This window comes from Anguilla anguilla, chromosome 5 (assembly GCF_013347855.1).
Source record: "Anguilla anguilla isolate fAngAng1 chromosome 5, fAngAng1.pri, whole genome shotgun sequence".
In the NCBI taxonomy this organism is placed as follows: domain Eukaryota; kingdom Metazoa; phylum Chordata; class Actinopteri; order Anguilliformes; family Anguillidae; genus Anguilla; species Anguilla anguilla.
Genome location: NC_049205.1, coordinates 20,908,324 through 20,929,986, shown reverse-complemented (window position 1 = coordinate 20,929,986; position 21,663 = coordinate 20,908,324). Strand labels below are relative to the sequence as shown.

The following is a 21,663-nucleotide window of genomic DNA, read 5'->3' as shown; positions in this document are numbered from 1 at the left end:
GAGGGATCAGCTGGAGGAAAGAGAAACAGTTTGAGGAAGAGATCAGCCAGGGGAAAGAGGAAAGGAGAGAGGGAGGGTTCAGTCAGGGGATAAGAGGATTAGCTGCAGATTAAGGCTGCTTCTCCAGGTCCGGGATCTTACAGTGAGCACCGAGGCACAGCCAAGGCCTGGTGATAAGGGCATCTCCGCTGCCGTCTGGCACCGAAAGGGCAGGGGAAGACAGGAAGAGGCAGGGCTGACAGACACCATCAGCTGCTTAGCTCAGCAGCCTTTCTGCTGATTGGGCCACTGCAGAGGGGGGAGGTGCATCCAGCCTGACTTCAGGGACGAGGACAGTTGAAAGGTCGGCGTTACTTGCTTACCAATGCAACCATCCAGCTGCCCTCTTCAAAAATATAGCGGGAGGGGTGCTATTCGATAGCTCTTTTACGCCCGTGAGAAAATTGAATATCGATGTCGCAAATTTTGCCGTGTTGAACTGCCATGGCAGAACGGCACAGGCTGTACTGTAGTCATTTGTCAAATAACTTGGCGTGTGGCACTTTTGCGACCACTCACTGGAGGGGTGAACTTTGCACGAGGTGTGAATCTTTGTATCTTTGGCTGACAGCTGCAAAGCTGAGGCACAATGCTGCAATGTCCTATGTGCCAAACCAAAGCGCATTTAAAACCTCAGAATAAACGAATCACGTGGCAGGCCAGTGAAAAAAATAATTATATTAAATGCATTCTCTATTTAAACGCCAGCAAATTTTTTAAAACAGATCCCTGAAAAATACAAAAAAAAAAAACTCACCACTATCCAAAACAAACCATTATATGAAGGCATACCTTTGTTCTTAATGCTGGTAAAAAAAGATGCTTCTTTCAAACTTGGAAGTAATCTGAAGGAATGTTTCTGGTGTCAAAAGGGTTGTAGATCATTTAAAATAATTATTTTATCCAGGCATGGTAGCAGGGCAATCAATACCATTGCGACTGACAAAATATTAATGGGGAAAACCAGGGCCTGACAGTGGTATATAGGCAGGTGTCCCATAAGGGAAGAACCGAGATATTAGGAAGCCTTTTCATATTAATGTGGAGTTTGAAAGCTCATCAATTTAAACAGAAAATACCAAACACCCTAACTGTACAGTGAACATGTTTTAGAAGCTTCAAACCTTTTTGAACTATGTGAAGTGTTTGTATTACATTCCGTTAATACCTATGCTGTATTTGCTGCTCTGTTCAAATGTCACCTCCCATGTCCTAACTAGGTCTGACTTGCACAAGCTGGTTCTTTAATCTCAGTGTGCCTTCCTATTCCCATCAAGGTTGATGACAATGATTTTGGAGTATGATTCATTTTGTTCTGGCAAAAAAGCTCTGACATTTTGGCTTTGCAATAAAATTCACAAATACATGGAACCAGCACTTTGGATTCTTAACTCAGTGAATGTGGAGAGAAATACATAGAACAGCACATTTATTGGATTACAGGGTATAGTTGTTTTAGAAAGACAGGGCTAATCTGTAACCTGAGCAGTTAATTCTGTGAAACTCAGTGTGTTCTGTTTTGCCTGTGTAAAACCCTGATTTGGAACAGAAATATATATTCTGGTCATATCGATCAATTAATTGATCCATCTTTATTCTTGCGTAGCAGCATTTAGAAACAGGATGTCACTAGTATTATTCAGTGGATATTTTCCAAAGGGACAAAAACCCTAAGTGAGCCAATCTGGGGGGAAAAAAGTAAATTATCCAACGTCCAATTAAAACTTGATGAAGCCAAGCTTCTGGAAAATGGTGGAATACATAGAAGAATAAACACAAACACATAGGAGAAAATAGGCCACCATTTTCTAGGGTGATGAGGCAACTAAGGTCCTGCGATAGGTAGTGCTACACATGAGCATCATACAGACCCACACTTTCCATTGCGCCCCTAAAAAAGCCTAAAAGTCCTTTGAATGTTCTGACTGGTTCCGACGACTACCGAGGAAAGACATCACCACCATTAAACTGTGGAATGCAATTCAAGATCCGAGTTTACATAAAAATGTCTGGACGAGACAGATGGCATATCAACTAGATAACTGGCAAAAAAACGAAAGTTTTTCTGAGTGTCGAGAACAGAAGTAACAGAAGTAGGGTGGAGGGAACAAAAATAAAGCAGTCAGCTGGCGCGCATCTCGCAAGATAAAGAGCCATTTTAATAGCTCCTGAGGCGTTAGGGTTCAAACGCAGCTATACGAACGCCAGGGCTGTGAATTTATGTATTAAAGTCTGATTCAACAAATATTCCCTTTGTAACCCTACCCCTGGTGCGAGGGAGGAAGCTAGTGGGGCTGGATATTTATAAAGTGCATGTGGCATAGGGAAGTCTGCCAGGCCTAGATCCTAGTCCCTCTGCTCTCCGGTTTGGAAAGAAGTCATAGCTGCATATTTATGGCGGGCTTAGTAAACTTAGACTTGCACGGCTTCCAGTCTAATAGAGAAAGGGTTTTATTTGGCAAACTCCAGAAGAAGCCTATTTACGGCCCAACACAGGGGCCTTTCTATCCGTGTCCCAAGGCGAGAAGAGAATGAGAGAGTGGCTAATATTTGGAAACACATTTTTGTTTGATTTCTTTATTTACCATAAATATTTCTCAATTTCCCCCGTAACCTTTTTTAGCATCAAACATGAAACAAAAAGCTGTGGTTCTGGTGGTTTTGGCCGGAGGGCGTTGGGGGTTTGGCGCCTTGGCCGGACCTAGTTACCGAGCAACCCCAGCTCCCACTCCCACCTCCCCCCTCCCCCCTTCCCTCCGAGCCCACCGCTTCACCACAAGGATGCTTGCTGGGGATTGTGGGCCTGATCCAAAGATTATTTCTGTTTTCAACCAGAGGAAGTCAAAAGACGGCTGGCACATCCATTATATGAGCGTGAGATGAGACGGATGTGATCGTCTTTACGTTTCGGTTGGTCCTGTGATGAAAAGACCTTGGCTCGCACTCGGTGGTACATTTGTCGGAATTTGGGCAGGGCTTACCGGGCCCTCAGTGGAACAGAAATGGAGGCTCAGTGTGAGCTGCACAAAAGCATCATCAGGAACTGGGAGGAGCGGGGAGAGGGGGGTAGATTCTGCACCCAGCCTCCAGGTCTCACAAGTCCACTGGAATTCTCCATCCCGCACGAGAGAGATAGAGGCGAGAGATATGTTAGAGTGTGGGAGTGAAGCATAAAGGAGGGCGACAGAAAGAAACAGAGGGAGAAGTAAAGAGAAAGAGAGATGGAGAGGGGTGCTGGAGCAGACAATGCAATCGTGCTACAGTGAGCTTCACAGATCAGTTTGCCACATTCATCAGAAACAGATGCAAGAGATGTACTGGACATGACTGTAACCCCAATCAAACTGTAGCCTCGCCCTGACTGACCCAAAGATGCTCCATCCATGATACACCAAGGAGGGAGACCTACGGAATAAGTACTGCAATTTAAATGGGTAAACATTGTGCATTTTTACACAATAAAACCAATCAGCCAGCCATTTACATTGTTCTGACTTGTAACAATCCTTGTTGCACACCACTCAAATATAGGTGCTGCCCAAGAGAGATAGTTCCCGAACAAAAAAGGGCACAACACTATTTAAAATCCATATTTTAACAGCCGTTTGCTCAATAAAATATCGATTTAAAATTGTGTTGCACCCTTTTCTCTGATTAATGTCTTACACTCTGTCATATCTTACGTTTAAAAAATAACTGTTTTGGTTTCGACATTCATTTGCTGTACAGACAGCTGGAAAAGGCTCTCCCGATCGTTCAGCAGATATTATAACCGCAGCCATTGCAAATAATAACAGCACCATCCCCCTTCATTCTGAGAAGTTCTGCAGAGCGCACATAATCTTATGAGCACAAAACAAATGTGCGGTGCTGGCTAGAGGTTGATACTGGCAAAGCAGAAGAAACATTAATCTCGCTGGGCTGATCAGCATAGGTCCCACACACACATAAAACCCATACAGGCCTGAGACTTCAGAGCACACTGCACACTGCACAGGCTGCTGGCCATCAGAGTCCCTGATACTCAATCAGAACTAATCCGTCATTTAAAAACTTTGCTGGAACAGAGAATGTTTTTGTGAGGTAATGAAAAACAAAGACGCAATACCAGTTTGAGTAAAAGCAGGAAAATGAAGACCCAAAAGAAAATAACTGAGAAGTACGAGCCAACATCAAACTTTCAAAGAACCGTCTTCAAATAAGCTGCAGAACAGGAAACAATGATGAACTTGCACCAACATCAGACTGGGTGCCACAAAACAGAAGTCAGTGCTCTTTGTAAAAATCAAGAAGGAGAACCTGGTGTTCAGTTCAAAGTACGGAAAACGCAGAGGCCCCACAGAATATGAACATATGGGAGTTCAGGCCTGTGCTGTCTTTGGAAGTATGTCAGTCAATTCGCAAGTGGAAGTGCATCAATGTGGGTTTGTATGTGGAAGTGTGTTAATGTGAGTGTTAGCAGAAGTGCATTTTTGTGCATGTGTTAGTCAAAGCATGTTAATGTGGGTGTGATGGTGGAAGTGCGTCAATGTAAGTGTGTCAGCGGAAGTGCGTTAATGGCAGTGGGAACTTTAAGCTCACCCGTCAGAGCAGTGATCTCCTCACAGCTGGAACTGCTTTACCCAGCCCCTCAGAGTCCTCCGGCTCTCAGCGTCTTCTGCCTGTCTTCTGCTTCTCAACCACCGGCTTCCCTCCCTGGGAAAAACTGTCCAGAGAGAGCGAGAGAGAAAGGGGGGGGGAGGGGGAGGGTGTAGGGAAGATAGGGACAGGAGTAGAGAAGGCATACCAGGAAAATAGAGGGAGGAGAGACAGGGGGAGAGAGTGAGATGGAAACAAAGCAATGGATGGAGACAGAGATGCAAATAAACAGAGAAGGGAATGAGAGACAGATAGGAAATGAGTGAGACAGAAGGAGAGGGATGGATGAATCGAGCAGGGAAAAAAGTGAGAGGAAGGGGAAGAGATGAGGGAGAGATTAAGGGAGGGAGAGGGAGACAAGGAGCGAAAGTTTGACTCAGTGGTTTAAAGGCACAGCATAAGCTGGCCTCTTCCACTGGAAGCCTGAATGAGCAACAGATCACACACTCATGTACACACACTCCATACTTCCCTCTCTGGGGATACACACTGGAACCAGGGCTTAATGTTCCTGACTTACACTCCACCCTGGAACCAGGGCTTAATGTCCCTGACTTACACTCCACCCTGCAACCATGGCAGGGCATTCTGTTTGTGAGCTATGAACCGTGAGGAACCCAGGAGGTAACTGAGATACACACTGTGCTGAAGCCAGGGAATAATGCATTGATGTCATTAGTCTGTTACCAGTTTAGTGCAGAAGAGAGCGATCAGATCTTCAATCTGGTTCTGCTGATAAGGTGTTGGAGACCCAGCTCTGGCATCTAGTGTTGCGTATAGCTGCCTTGTCGACAGCAGTTCAATGAACATTTCCCGATGCCCCTGGCCAGATGGTCACTTTATGGGCCTGGGGCTTTGGGAGAAATGTGGGCCACCAGACACTGTATGCATGGTCCTGTGGTGGGGGGTCTCGTGGGCTCTTCCAGGCCTTGTGGGTGAACAAAGGGTTTTGGCTGAAAGCAGTTTCCTTTGGGTCTTTAGCATAGTCTCATGCATTTTGTTGGGCTGTACCTGGTCATAGAGGTGTTCATTAACCACGACTACATGGAGTGCCAAGTGCACATTTGGTGTCGAGGGCCAATATCTGGAGATCTCAGCACTGATGTTGGTGATTCTCTGAGGTATACATAATCTAGGTATAGAGGGGAATCGTCTTGTGGGTTTAGCCACCACCAGCCCCACAGATTTGGCCACATTACCCCTGCATGTGGTCAGATCATTTGTAACTGTGTGGATTATGTGTTTATTGCACCCCGGGCTGTATGTGTAGAGCAGAGCTTTGGTGCTTTTCTGCCCACAAAGAGACACTTTTGATTAATGCAATTCCCACCTGTGCACCAGCTCGGCACAGATTTTTAAACTTTGTTGTACTGGTGTTCAAAATGTTATTCTGTGCGGTGGGTACGGGAGGGGGGGCCTTTGTGTGTCAATGCTGGCAGGATCAAGGAGAAACAGGTTGGCCGTAACTCGGCTATCCCCTTGTACGGTGAAGTCTGGTGATCACCTTAGGAATTCGATTTTGTAGAGCAGTGTCTTTCATCTCTGCGCAGAGCACTTCCCCTGGGTATCTAATTTCATTGTCCTGCAGCACATTACACAATGCAGAACATCAATACAGCCATGCCTTTTTGACCAGTCAGTTGTTCAGCTGCCATTCTATCTTACGTCATCAGCATTTGTATCGGTTAATACACCTGAAATACAAATATGGTTTTAGCTTTGTGCCTATGGCAGCATCTCCTATTTGAGTTTGAGCTCTGATTCCTGTATTTTCGTACTTGTATGCTACTTCATATAAATATTTCCCTCAGAAATATCTTTCAGTCAGTACTACACACGTATTTAGAATAAATATATCGATGAATATGCAAAGCAATTCTTTTTTGTTTTATTTCTGTTTATAGTACGTCTAGGTAGGCTAATTATTTCTGCTTTATGTACATCTGTGGACACACCAGCGTTCACTAACCTGTCAAACAGAGATCACAATGCATATCCCCTACTAAACAGGAGACGTGCCACAAACCCCCAGGACATACTGTACAAGCAGACCCAAACAACAGGTGGCAACGTAGTAAACAAAAAGCAGTGCAGAGGCCTGAGAGGCCTGGCTGTCGGTTTTAAAAAAACACTCCATTAGTGATCTGTGCGTGTGATAGGTTGAGTATGAGAACACGTAGTGATGTGCTTATGCAATTGGTTGAATATGAGAACACGTGCTTGCTCACGTCGACCAATGGTCAGCTGCAGAAAAAGTTTCCTGACCAAACTTGCTGTGCACATTTCTTGCGTGTCACTCATTCTTGTAATGTTCATATCCGGTGTTTAGATCATGCAGTTAAATATTTTAGTTGGAAAACATTATTTCAAGCATTAAAGTTTAAATAGTGTAGAGTACAATTAAATAAACTAAGAGAGTGTTTTGCTTGTTGCCACATGCTTTTGTTTCTCTCTCTCTCTCAGCTTCAGTGGCATGGTCCTCAAAGGTGCTCTTCTTTTTTTTTTTTTTTTTAAGTTTATAAACATGGCATATCCACTGAGGCGATATTTTAAAAGCGCTGCACCAACACATTTTTGGCCTATAAACCTTCATCGGGGTACAAATATATAAAATGTAAAAGTTGTGTAAGTCGCTCTGGATAAGAGCGTCTGCCAAATGCCTGTAATCTAATGCAATGCGATGTAATACAATACAACAGGGGAGGTCAGTGCCTACTCAAACAATCCTCCAAGAATTAATTAGCGACAATCTGCAGGTGTGAAACGAAGAGGAGTGAAGCGAGGAATGCTCCATACTTGTAAGGGCATCGGAATGCGCCTTGCCATGTTTGGTAGGGCTTTGCAGCAGCTAATGAAGGCGGTTCGCTAGCGCTGCGGCGGCGGCTGCGGCTGCGGCTGCGCAGCGCGGGCGTGAGGCCCAGGCCCACCGGCAGCCAGTAATGTAATGCAATCGACCAGAAAAAAAAAGGATAAAATCGCTCTGCGGAGACCAGAAATAGACATTGGATAAAAAAGCGCGCAGAGCCGCTTCCATTTCCTTGCCAAGTGCCTCTAAAAAAGACGCCTGTCCCCGTGAACCCGGGCTATTTTTGTTTACCGCCGCACCAGGAATACCTCCTCGTTACGGGAGAGGAGGGGAAGATAAGAGCCAATTACGTGCGCGTATCAGCCCCCATCTCTCACCCTAGCCTGTGACCCTCTCCTGTCCCGCCCCCAACCATGCGTCCTGTCCTGCGCAGACATCTTCACAGATTTCACTAGATGCTGCACTGGGACTCGCCGTCCTAATGAACTCGTAAACTCTTCCTCTCGATACTGTCAGTTCACTGCGGCCCGTAAATCACCTACAGCAGAGGTAATGACTGTATTATCTCTGTCCGCGCTGACCTGAACGTCGTCGCCTGGATAAGAGCGTCTGCTACATTCCAACACGTCATATCTCTCTCTCTCTCTTTTTATTTTGTAGGCTTGTGCTTTTCCTAAAAAATCAGCATAGGTTTTTTGACTTAGTAGGGCTGATAGAAGCATTTTAGGGTGTTTTTATAAGGATCCGATGGTTATTTTATTTTATTTCACTTACAAAAAAACTTGGCCGTTTCACAACCTCAGCCAAACACATGGCTTTGAAACAGTTGCAGACCTTCATCCTTTATTCTCATTCATTAAGTGAGCCCAGGGCGTTTATCTTGAACGTTATCGGTAGATAATCCTACTGACAATGTTGTGCAATGCAACATAATGAATCAAATAGCCTGTTCTTCTCATTGCACATCATTATGCTCTCAAGGGCTGTTTGAATATTACATTTTGGTATCTCTGCAAGACTACAGTTGTTACCATTATTACTTCCCCGGAACACCTTCATAGGCCCTTGAAAATAAACCCCAGAGAATGTCTTGCTCTGACATTCCAAATAGAGAGAAGATGGGGACACAGATTCTTTAGACACACTGGATACTCACCGGATGCTTAGCTTAACACTGAAAGTTCCACCTCCCTACAGATGAAGCAAAAACATTTAAGCTGATACACCTTCTGGAAATGCAATAAGGGGCATGACCTACAGTAAGACGGCACTGTGGCAATGAACATTACTCTTAGTTTCTCCTGTAGGCCTCCTAAGAGCTGGCTATCTGGTTAGTCTCTAGACTCTGCGACGAAACTTAGGAGGGTGGTGAGGAACCTCCCCTAGGTTTTTGTTCAGCCCTCAGTCCCTTGTAACATTACAGTCCGAAAGTGATAGTTACATAGTTTAATATGGCTCATCACCCAGGGACATGCTGCACATTAGTGGTGGTAACAAAATGATGGTGGACTTTTGCACAGTGGCATGTATTTCTCCTCAGATTTTAACATTTATTTGACAAGACTGAGGCTAATTGATGTTCGTCACATAACAGGATGCTGTGTGTGTGAGTGTGTGTGTGTGTGTCAACAAGTCTAGGGAGGGAGTACGGGTGGGGGCAGAGGGCGAGCCCATTCCCGGCAGTGTGGATAACGTGCCAATGGGCATGTAGAAACGAGAACCCAGAACCTGATTGCATGCCTGACTGATATCCCCTCGTGAACAAGTAGGAAACACAGGAGGGAGACAAAGTTTAAAAAACAAATAATAAAGTAAGTCCTGGTTATAAAAGTTCAACCAAAAGTGTGTCTCATTCATGAATCATGAGTCATTTTCCTAAAAGCAGGCATCTGAGAAGCAGACTAAAAATCAAGAAAATTGTAAACTCACATACTTCTACTGCTGGTGAGGGGAAAGTGGCCAATCACATTTTTGGAGCAGATTGTACAGTATGCCCCCAGCATTAACACCCCGTGTGTCTGCCACCAGGAATTATACAATCACCACCTCCTATCACTTTTCTTCAATGAGGCCTTGGCACCCTCATTACTCAAGGGCTAAAATAAGGCAGCCATACTTCTTTCACCCACAAGACCATGGTCAATACCATCTCCATTGCGATCAAGAATGGGAGAGCACAGGGCCTGAGAATGTCACAGTAGTTTCATTCTCATGCACCGCTGTGCCCACAGTCAAAGCCAACCTAGCAAACAGCCCAGATCCTCCCCCCCCCACCCCCCCAATATAAAAAGCAACATACAACACAGTATCGACTTTATTGACTGATATAAGGGTCAACTGCTTGTCAGCCTAAAACGGTGCTGAACGAACACTTCAGACACTATCCAAACTTTAGGATGTGAAGATTGTGGAGAGCTTGAATTTCCCCAATTATGCAAGATATTAAGACAAATTCGTACGTGGTTCAGTTGGTCATTATCACACACAGCATCCTACCCAAAGGCAAGAGTGTCTGCAACGGATAACAAAATGTCAGTTAGTGTTGTGGCTCTAATCCAACAGACAAATTTGGCAATTTAAGATGGGTATGCAGGTTTTTTATTTGCATGTATGTATGTTACTTAAATAAATGTGACTTAATATAAATAAGGCATCTACCATTATTTCAGTATGTGAATAGTATGCATGAATGAAATAATTCAACTGTTTCCAAAGAATGTATTTACCAACAAATTTGATTTCAGATATTAAATTGGGAAATAATTGTTTTTCAATGTGAACACTGAACATGGGTAAACAATACTGTAACTCAGATAATATGAAGTAACAGGTTCGTTTCACTAATCTACAAAAACGTTTCTTAATTAGCCTATGTAAGATTCAATGAACTGGCAACAGAATATAGGCAGTCACAGTCTAACTATAGCATAGTTGAATTAGGGCTCTATACTGTATGTTCAGACATCAGGCTCATCAGGATTCTGGAATTACAATAAAGTGTCATGTTTGCATCCTATGAGATGGCAGTGTAGCACAGTGGCTAAAGAACTGGGCTTGTAACCGAAAGGTCACAGGTTCAATTCCTGGGTAGGACACTGCCGTTGTACCCTTGAGCAAGGTACTTAACCTGCATTGCTTCAGTATATATCCAGCTGTATAAATGTATACAATGTAAAAATGCTATGTAAAAAAGCTGTGTAAGTCCCTCTGGATAAGAGCATCTGCTAAATTCTGGTAATGTAATGTAATGTTTACTTTGATCTAATGCTGCTGATTACATATTGATCAGTGTCTCGATGTGAACTGCAATGTCAGGTTCATGTTTCGACAGGCTAGCCTACATGCAACTACACATGGTCAAAATGTACAAGCTATTTTGCAGCTTTGAACGGGCAGACCACATGTAAGACCTCTGAATGGTTATGAAACTCTTTGTGGGCTTCTCAAGAATAACGATGGTCATAGGGCTATTTCATCAGTAGTCAACATCGACTTTGATGACGGAGAAGCAGATAATCTGCCACAAATGTCTTCATGCTCCTTATCTCCTTTCCTCCAGTCACCTCTTCCCCTGCTTTCCTCCACATACTTACGGGTAGGAGAGGAGTGGTAGTAGGGGAGTGGAGGAAAGGAGGTGAGGAATGAAACTAACATACTCAGCATCTACATGGCTCAATGTCTTTAACACAGCAGTAAAACAGACAAGTAGGTATAGTCACAAGAGCAGAGTTTTAACAGACATTGTTATAATTATGTTATAATTCCATGTAATATTTTTCATTTGGGATTTCCATTAAGCTTACTTTTGTCTATTTACTGTATAGTATATTCAGCAACATAGGCTGTATCCACAGGCTTTAGTCCAGGCACACAAATATTTCAGACTGCAAAATATACAATTACAAGAGATGGCACGCTAATTAAAGATAACATCCAGAGTGTTAAAATATTAAAATATGAAGCTCCTGACACCAATAGAATGTTGAAGAGCTTTGTCTTAAAATGTCCACTCATACGCCCAGACATAAATAATTTATCTGTTGGTAAATAGCAGGCCTGAGATGTTGCAAAAAGGAATTTAATGGGATTAACTCCAGAGCTTTAGAACTTAAAGCTTTAGTACATCATTTTGAATTGATTTTCCTTACAGATACGCAATAAATCAAGCTCTTGAATATCCTTTATTTGAATCTGACATCGTTTTTTCTTAAACTTTAGGATGTTTCACCTGCAAAATGCAGAGTTTGTTTTTTTTTTAATTCTGAGCCAGAATCGGAATGTTCTTTTTTTCTTTGAACAGAAATAGTCTGGACAAACTTTGTGGCTTTATAATGTTTCCAATAGTTCAAAATAAAAAAATATCAACCAAGACTTTTGTTATAAACACACCGACGTGCAGTATATATTAGAAAAATGTCACTCCTGAGCAACTGACCTTTGTGACATCACTCATCATTCTGTGAGAACTTTTAACTTTTATCTCTCCAGTCAGTAGGCAGAACGTCCTATTACATTTCAAACAGGAAGTTTGCTCTTACTGGTTTGCTCCACTCCTTCGAATATGGTTCACAGAATTTTGGCTCTGCTAGTTTGATGCTGGGGTAACAAGTTAAAGGCTATGCAATTGGTCAGTTTAAAGGCCACACACACAGTCACTCTCTCAGACATACCTGCAACGTGCTGTTTATGTTTACAAACATGTAACATTTCGGTCTTCTTCAGTACACCCCAAATATTAAACTCACAATTGGTCAATTTGTCAAATTCAGCGCAAAACAGGATTTACCTTTTCCATTACTGAGTTTGGCACAAGGGTCTCTATATGATGGCAATGGCAAGCCAGTAGAAATGTATGGGGAAAAAATATATAACGATTATATTAAGAGTACAATCTATTTCCTCAGGAGTCATATTACCGGTATCATACATAGACACAGTGTCTGGTTTATTTTTGTAGGTTAAAAAAACAGGCAAGTGGTAGTTCAATCAAGGTAAATGGCTATAGCTAGCTAAGAATTAAAATTGTGACTAATACAGAAGTGAAATAAATAGCGAATAGTATCAATGTTTTTCATACCAATCCAGATTAAAATATTGCTCTCAGCCTTGTTTATGAGTTATATTTTTAAAATAAACCTACATATTAAATACCTTTCACCTTACCCCCTGAGACACTTTCTCACCTACAGTAAGTTCTATGCCAGACTCTGACACATTGTTCCCTCAACAGCAAATTCTTAAAATAACACCTTTACTTTTTCATCAACTCTTTTGCCCTCCATGTCTGAGTTGTTTTTGGAACTGGCAACACAGCAGCATGGTACAGTAAGGGGGAAAAATGTGCAAAAATACATTTGGGATAGACCTACTACTCACTGTACAGGTAGCCTGTTCAGTTGGCTTGGCTGCAATTTTTGGCCGAAAAGTTAAAATACAAACTTGGAACTGTCCAATGGTACATTCGGAATGCTTACGTAATACACTTATAAAACAATCTTTATGTTTTGATAGCTGGTATCCAAGAAAAAAATTAAAACATAAAATTTAATATGCAGCTAATAAACAGATTTGAGGCACATGGAAAATGCATCACATTTGTAAAAAATATTTAGCCTATACACAACTCCTCAGACATGCAACATAAAATAGGTTTATAGACTCCAGGCTCCACTTTCTGGAATCAATGTCACAGGGTACATGGGCAGGGTCAATGGCGCTGAGTATAGGTGCACTGGGCATGACTAGAGCCGCGTTTCCACCGCAGGAACTATACCCCGGAACTAGGAACCTTTTGAGGAACTCAGTGCGTTTCCACCGCAGGAACTAGGGTCTAAATTTAGTTCTGGGGGCTTTGTTTTACCCCCCAAAACGTTCCTGCTCGGGGGGTAGTACTTTCCGAAAGTACAGGAACCTTTTGGGTGGAGCTTGCAGCGCTGAACATTTCTGATTGGTCGAGTACTCGTAGCATTTGTGTTGTATTTATTTTCCGCCATTACCCGCCATGTTTGAAAATATGCAGCGGCAAACCAATTTATTTTCATAATAACTTCAAATCAAACTTGTATGTTATGCGGCGCAGTAGCCTACTTTTGGTTATAGCCTGTCAACGTCTTGGAATTATAACGTGTGCTCTTCTGTTCTTTTCTTGCTTTAGTATTCGTTTTATAAAATGCTAAGCATTCGTGCTGGGACAGCATATTACGTAGGCTACCAAAACATTCAAACGGATTAATTCGGTTGCTGAATATTTTCTTCCGGATTTTCTTTGTTAGCCCGTTGTAATTGACTCAAAACGTTTGATACAGTTATGTGAGGTATGCGGTAGTTCTGCATAATTAACATTGGTGATACAGTACAAGCAAACTGGAAATCACCTTCCGCACTTTTTATCCGGGTAAAATAACAGGTTAATTCTAGTAATCTTCCCTTTAGCTTTTTCAGACTGCCGTAATTTCACTCAATTTTACTGCCATTTTTCAATTCCACGAAAAGACCAGGAAGACTATGGACTCATTTATGGTGCATGGTTCGCATCTGGAGGGCACACTTCGCTGCTCGGCTAGCAGTAACTTCGAAGGAAAGCAAACGGTGCTGTACCACTACTAATTTACATTTTCACGCAAGTCCGAGTTTTCGTTCTATTCTTGTCATTTTGCGATTAGCCTATATGGAATTGACGACGAGAAAGTAATAAAACAGCAAATTGTTTACAAGGTGTGCATGTTTTCTGCTGTTAATGAATGTGTTTGAGAGGATATATGAAAATCAATAAATACAAAAGTAACCATATATAGTCATTGTTGGTAACCCGTTGTATATAAGTGGAATAAACCCCTCCGGGCTGTCCCGGTTATTAGAAAATAATGTAGGCTACTTCGGTGGTAGTATGGGGTTACAGAAGAAATCATATGACAGATGGACCGACGACAACGTCAGTGGGCTAATTTGCCTAATCTTCGCGGTACTTTAGACCCCGGTGGAAACGCAGACAACCATTGGCTGAAGGAACCTTTTAGTTCCTGGTAAAGTAGTTCCTGGGACTGAAAGTTCCGGGTAATTTTGGTGGAAACGCGGCTTAGGTCAAAACTGGGCTGGATTGTGATGAATATATTATCAGTGGGCGTGTTGCAGCAGAATTCACTCATAGCCAATCAAATTGCCTCTTTTCATTCTCTTTAAGAGTTCACAAAGCACCCTACTACTGACATCCACACATCGATTTTGTATTGCTATACTGTATGGTGTATACTGTCACGCTGATGTTGCATTTGTTTCACAAGGTAATGTTTAAAATCGAAATCTATACTTTTACCAAGTGCTTAATAAGTTCCCATTAGCCTACACCTGATAATATTACATGCAATTGCAGTCCATAATTTTTTAAAAGTAAATTCAGCAATGCTTTTTTTTTGAGTGTGTAGTAGGATATTATAATGAAATGAAAACCACCATATACTGAAATAGCTAATGCAGAGACAAGTTTATTTGTATATTTAAATGACCAAATAGACAACTGCTAACGAACGACTTCACCAAGCGATATTATTCATTGATATTATACTCAAACATTTTGTTTGCTCTAAAAAACACTAGGTAATCCATTCACCAAAATGGCTTCATTCATAAACACCAGAATGCTGATAATCATGAGAACTGTGCAAAGCATAGCCTAGCCTACTATTTAGTTTCACAGGCTACAGTGAGGAGTCTACATCTTTTTATGTGATGAAATGAGCTTCACTTTCCTTTCATAAGTTACAGTCAGTGCCTGGACTGACTAATGCTCTTTTGGCTGAATGGAAGCATAATCCCTGCAGCAATGCTCCAACATCCAGTATAAAGCCAACCCTGAAGAGAGGAGGTTGTTACAGCAGTAATGGGTGGACCACTCCATATTAATGCCCATAATTTTGGATGAGACATTGGATGTTAGGTGTCCACATACTTTTGGCCATGTAGTGTATGTCAGAGCTTAGAAATCTGGGTTTTATACCTTCTGAATCTGGGGCAATCAATTATGTACTCCATTATGACTAGAAATTGAAAGAAAGTATAGCCATCCAAACAGACATATGGCCAAAGAATTCAAGGAAATATAACAGAGCTTTTTCTGTCTTACATCTGTGCATCATGGTGCACACTTTTCATTTTAACTAAGGGCACATAATTAAATTATATGATTGTTCAAGTTCAACTTGCATTTATGGTCATTCTTCTCATTACACATGGGAGCAAGAAAAATATCTGAATACGGTGCCACTGGCACCACAGTTCAGTATAGTTCGGTATAAGAACAGCCATAAACTATGAAAAAGAGAAATAAATATAGGAATTAAAATTATAAAAAAGACAATTAACAATAAATGTTAAATATTCATTTTTTTTCCTGCTTGTGGGATTTATATCAAACTCAAACTGGACAGCATATAATCCACATAAACTGTTGATTGGCTTTTGAATAGCCTGTGATCATGCACACATTGCATGGGAAAATGAGCAGTCCGCCCTATGCTGGGCTGTGACTTACACCGTACGCCTGGTCAGAGCAGGCGGGTGGCGGGGGCGCAAATCGCAGACCAGGCAGACCAGAAAATTGTAATGAGCTGAACCAGAATTACCGTCTGCTGTTCGATCTTCACTGACACGCCCCCAGCTGCGAGTCTCCTCCCACTTCGGGACACGGTGAGTCAGGAAATTAGCAAACAGCTCAGGCGAGTCAAAATCCACGATGAAAATGAAAATACCGCTTTGCCAGCGCAACGGCTCGCAGTACGCCCTGCGCCAGCCTGAAAATAAAGCCCTCACTTTCTGACACCAGAGGACATTTTGGTCTTGTTATAAAAGCTTACAGTAATTTTTATAATAGCCAAACCGCAGTGTAAATATGAAAACACGCAAGTTACCAACACTGTTATCGGGGTTAGGAGCAGCAGCACGGAAACGGCACCTTCGCTACCACCACGCTGATGACTGGTCATAAAGCTCCTCACAGGCAGATCAGTATCGCGGGCAAACACCACTCTTGAGGTCATTTTCATAACTGCACACCATGACCAGATTACTTGTCTTCTGAGGCCTGCAATTACTAACCAAAACAGACAAGCACCATGCGAGCCAGCCAGGAGAGTGATTTATATGGCAGCTGCTGATTGTGCACCACCAAAGTCAGACAGAAACTCTTCGCTATTTAAGGCGGCGATGAAATATTGATAAAACAAATAAATAAATAAAAAAGCAATGACAGGTGCATGAATCAACCTCTTGCTAGTTATTACTCATTTAGTTGCCTGGGCTTTTAAATCACGAGGGACAGAACCATTGACGTGTTGTTTGTGATCCCACATGCAAAAAAAAAAAATACTTTTGCCATCAGGTGAGAATGCAGCGATTGAGTAGAAGGCACTGTAACACAGGGAAATAGTGTTGTTTAATATGCATATTTAAGTCCTTAATTACAGGTGGTGTGTGTGGGGGGGTCCCATTAGACATGACAAATCTTCTCCAGTCTCAGTTCACAAGGTGAAATCTACCCCCCCCCCCCCCCCCCACAAACCCAGGCTTAAGGATCAAACTCCACCTATGCCTTTCTGGCATCTTTTGATCCTTAGCAGGGTGAACGTTTTGCTGGCTGATCTGTCTCAAATTGTTATGAACATCAGTATGTGGTAAGCATCAAATGTTTCTGTACCTTTAATCTGCTTTCTCAGAAGATTCCTTGCTTTTGTTTGGAGGCAATAAAATAATACGCAGCAACACAAGACAGTAAGATACACAGTAAAATGGTTAATTCAACTCTAACAGTTTATTTTGGGACCACGTGTACACTGTAAAGAGTTTGTGAACACTGAACATGTTACTGTGTACATATTCTGTATGGTACAAACATACAACAAAGTCAGAAAACAGTAAAAAAATAAAATAAAATAAAAAAGGTGCCTGTTATTAAAAATAATTTTACTCCAAACAGTGATTTATCAGGGAAGACTAAACTTATAGCTACCACATGTAATATCTGGGAAAGCTGAGATTTCTGTGACATTGCCATCACTGTGCATATACACACTCACAGCCTGTTAAAAGCAGAAAGTCTGGACTAGATGATTTTAATAATATTCCGCACTCATCCCAAGTGTTGAGGGTTGTTTCAGACTATAGGCTACTACCGGTCCAAACTGAATAACTGTCCCCCCGTGGTGGACTAAATGTGTTGATTTAAGAAAAGTAGCAAAGTGTTATATTACAAAATTTTTATTTATTTATTTATGTTCCGTAGGACAAGGGATTTTACTTATTTGCACATATAACATTAACCATTCGACTCTGTTTTATCTTTCACTTTCATCAATCGAATCATATGTGCTTTATTGCAAGGCGGATGCACAAGCAGAACGTCTTTTCTATTCGCTGTTTGGTATAAAAGAGTACTGTAGCCTATTCGCCATGCTTTCACCCTGTTTGCAGGCAGGCAGCAGTAAGAGCGCACTCAAAACCAATCACATACGGCAGTCGCCAATGCTGCATTTTTAAGTGGGTTTCGGAAAGTGCAGCTGGCTACAGGAAGAACACAAGTGCCGCTTCTCTGCGGACCAAAGGCTGTCCTGTTCTCCCAGATCTTGCTAGTAGCGCAAGATATCAATGCGGAATTAACTAAACTAGACTCGGGAGGGAGTGTTCCTCCATTCCAGCTCTGCCTATAACCTCTCATATGTAGGCTGTTTTAATCACCCAGAGGAGAGGGTCCTGGTGTTGTTGTTTTTCCTAGTTTTTAGTGAACTAATGAAACATGCAACACTTTAATGAATGTCTAGGTCAAGTATCAGCTTCCACTTCCACTGTCCCAGACTATACTCTGTCCCAGGTACGTTCAGAATGCTTTCACAATTCACAGAGAGGGGTGAATGAAAATGAAAAAGCCTTGAGATCCAAGCTCACAGCAGATTCACTGAGAATATTTTAGCCACAAAACAATAACCTTTGCGGAAAAATGTGGCGACATTTAGTCTTCCCTCTTAGTAGATCGTAAGACATTTATTTACTGAGCTTAATTAAGTAAATATATACTTTAATTACGTTAGCTGGGGTCAGGATGCGCAAGCTCTTCAGCCCTGAGCCCCCCAAGCAGACACATTTCACACACGTCAGATGCTGAAGCCTGAAGCAAGAGCCGCGCGCCAAGCATGAAGAACTGGGCTTTAAATCAACGGGGGGAAATCAATGCGCCGTTGACTTCGGTAAAATGTAAACTCCGCTGCAACCCCCCAGAAGATGCATTTCAATTAATGGCAGACGGTGTAAGCTAAGTCCATGGTCTACACCATGAGTGTCACTGTGAGCAGGTGTCCAGCTGGGCTTTGAAGCTCCCGGCTCTGTTTGTAACAGGCAGCACCTCAATTTCGTGATATCTGGCAAACGACTGTAGTTCAGGGAATCTGTGACTGAGCCCATATACCGTGCATAAAAAAGCTGAGGTTAAAAACAGTCGCACTCCTTTGTATCTGATTAGTCGCGCGTGATTCTCAAAGGGGACCTCGTTTGGGAACACGGTAAAATAATAAGCGAGCGATTGAATAGGGCTATGTATCAGGATTAAATTAAACAATTTAATTAGGTGATCAAAAATCAATAGTTTATCGCTCCACCCACTGCTGTTCATTCCGTTACACGTCCAACTATGAACGACTTAAATTGAGCAAATACGCTCCAATAAAGCAGAGGCAGTTTGCTGGTTCCAGATGTTACCCAAATAAGCATGCCTGCATGAAACTCCCAACGGACATGTAGGCGACCAAGCAGGCATGGTATTTTCTACTTCAACAGAACATAAAGCCATGTCTTTTAATGCATACAGTCCATTTTGTTCAATTAGCTTTGTATGTGCAAAAAAAGACGATAGCTTGAAGATAGTAAAATTACATATTTAGACTACATTGTAGGCCGTATAAATACACGAGCCCTATACTATAAATACGCTTTCTCGAGGTAAAATTACCGTGAAAGGGGCAAGAGGAAATTACAGGCACCTACAGAAGCGAGAGCTTTTGGCAACTTAGAAATACCCATCAACTCATCACAAACTGACACTAAAGGCTAAGCAACACATACAGTATTGTATCCTAATTTTGAACAAACGGGCTACTCACAGGATGTGATAATATACCCAAATTTTAAACAAACAAATGCCTTGTATATAAAGTGGCAAAAGAGAGACGAACCAACGTCCGATAATCTTTCATTATCAAATTGAGTTTAAATAAAAAATGCAGTCACTGCTGTAGACAAAATGTTATCGTGCGGGGCAGACTCATATTACGTCATGCGCGCTTTTAATACACAAACGTAGTTGGTAATCTTGCGATGAGGGCTGAGAATTTTATTATCGTTTCGCCTTTATGTGATTGAGTTAATATGCAACTAAACATTACATAAGAAACCATTCAGCTTTATCCCCGTCAGTGTCTTCTTATTTTATTTTTTGAGCCGATGGTAACTGCTGGAAAAGTTGAAGGGGCGAGGTAGGGTCAAAATAACCGACTAAACGCGTGAACTGGCAAAATTATCTGACTATCAAACCTAAAATTGATTATATAGCCTATAACGGCCTATAATGTCTGTCATTGTTACATATTAATACCATTATCAATACATCAAATAAACAGCAGCAGCAGCAACTGCGATAATAATAACAACAACAACAACAACAACAACAAGAATAATAATAATAATAATAACAACAATAATAATAATAATAATAATAATAATAATAATAATAGCATTGACATGAACTTTTCTTTTCCGTTATAGTCGCCGACGTATGCTGTCAGTGCGCTGTTCTTTTGCTCAACGTAGGTTTGTTCTATAATATAAACATCCGTCACACTGGCCAAGTTTTAGGAAAGAATTTCTAACTGCCAAACTTATATTTGTGGAGTTAAGCCAAACTCACGTGTTACGCTTGCTTTCATTAATGAGCCAAAAACTTAAATCCGAACATTTTTCGTGCACAAACAAATGGACAATTCTAAGACCGCGTTTTAATAATAGTTCGTGTTCTTAGTTCCCTGCAACGTTAATAGACGCACAACACGACTGAATCCTGGAGTAAACGTACAGTGATAAAGCAGAACAAGTAAGCTATACTTTCTCCCCATGCTCCCGTATGAAGCAGTTACCCTGGAATATTGTACAGGGTGTCTTGGATTTTTACTGCCCTTTTCACTCCGTCTCTCCGCTCTTGTGTTTTCTCGCCCTCTGTCCCTCTGACACAGTCAAGTCTGCGTGTGTAACACCGTTGCTATTTTTTGCTACTCACCCTTTTTCTTCTCCGTCCGTCGCTGGATATAGATACTCTGTATCAATGACTCCAATAGATAGTGTGACATAAACGTACTCTTCACTCACACTGGTATACGGCTTCTATTTTTAGGGGGAACTGACAAACTCAGAAGAACCAGCCTCTTGTCACTGGCTGGCTCCGCCCTCTTCGTCTGACGGACAACAGCCGAAGTCAAAGTCATCCTCCTACACTTTCCTTCTTTTGATTAAAAAGAACATAACAAAACTTATTCTGAAACTTTAATGAACATGATTACTGTTCAACAGCACCTAATCTTGGACGCCGGTGTATATATCAATCGAACATGTGCTTTAAGTTTTGTTTAGGCGCCTGTGTGTGACGATTTTGTGAGAAAGGGAAAGGAGGGAAGAGACCAAAGAATTAGTTAAGAAGCTTTTCGACATTATCTATACCCAGGAAATAGCTTCATAGCTGACATATGACGTCACCAAAACTGAAGAAAATGGGGCGTTTGTGGAGCTAAGTGCGTTTTACACCGGCTGGACTGTCAACAGCAGAACAAGCAACAAGAGCGAACATATAAGTAATAATAACGGTGTAGCTACCTAACCACAGAACCATTAGGCTGCAAAGTAACCAAAGACAAAGAGGGCACGATGCTTTTATGATACGTCTTCTATAACGCGAAGGCTATAGAATAAAGCATTTTAATTGACAGAAATTCGCAGGTTAAACTACATTTTTTAATTCTCTCATTTCGACGTTTTAGTACTTATTTGCTGGCGCGAGTCCCTTAGATACCATTGACGTCATTCCCAAGACGACCGCAACAATAGGGTGTTTAGTTTTGGAGAGACATTTTGCTCATCCAATAAAAGAGCTGAAG

At 41.8% G+C, this 21,663-nt stretch overlaps 1 protein-coding gene across 4 annotated transcripts in view; it reads right to left on the bottom strand.

The window, feature by feature from the left end:
* LOC118227025 (myocyte-specific enhancer factor 2A-like) overlaps positions 1–21,180 on the bottom strand; it is a 125,073-nt gene extending 103,893 nt beyond the window's left edge. For 2 of the 4 annotated variants that reach the window (XM_035417084.1, XM_035417085.1), the window contains exons 1-2: positions 20,793–21,178; positions 4,621–4,744 (exon numbers count right to left, since the gene is read on the bottom strand). The gene's annotated coding sequence lies outside the window, so the exon portion shown is untranslated. Of the gene's footprint in view, positions 1–4,620; positions 4,745–20,792 lie in introns of all 4 variants that reach the window. The other 2 variants (XM_035417082.1, XM_035417086.1) reach the window with 2 other exon arrangements.
* Between the last annotated feature and the right edge of the window lie 483 nt (positions 21,181–21,663).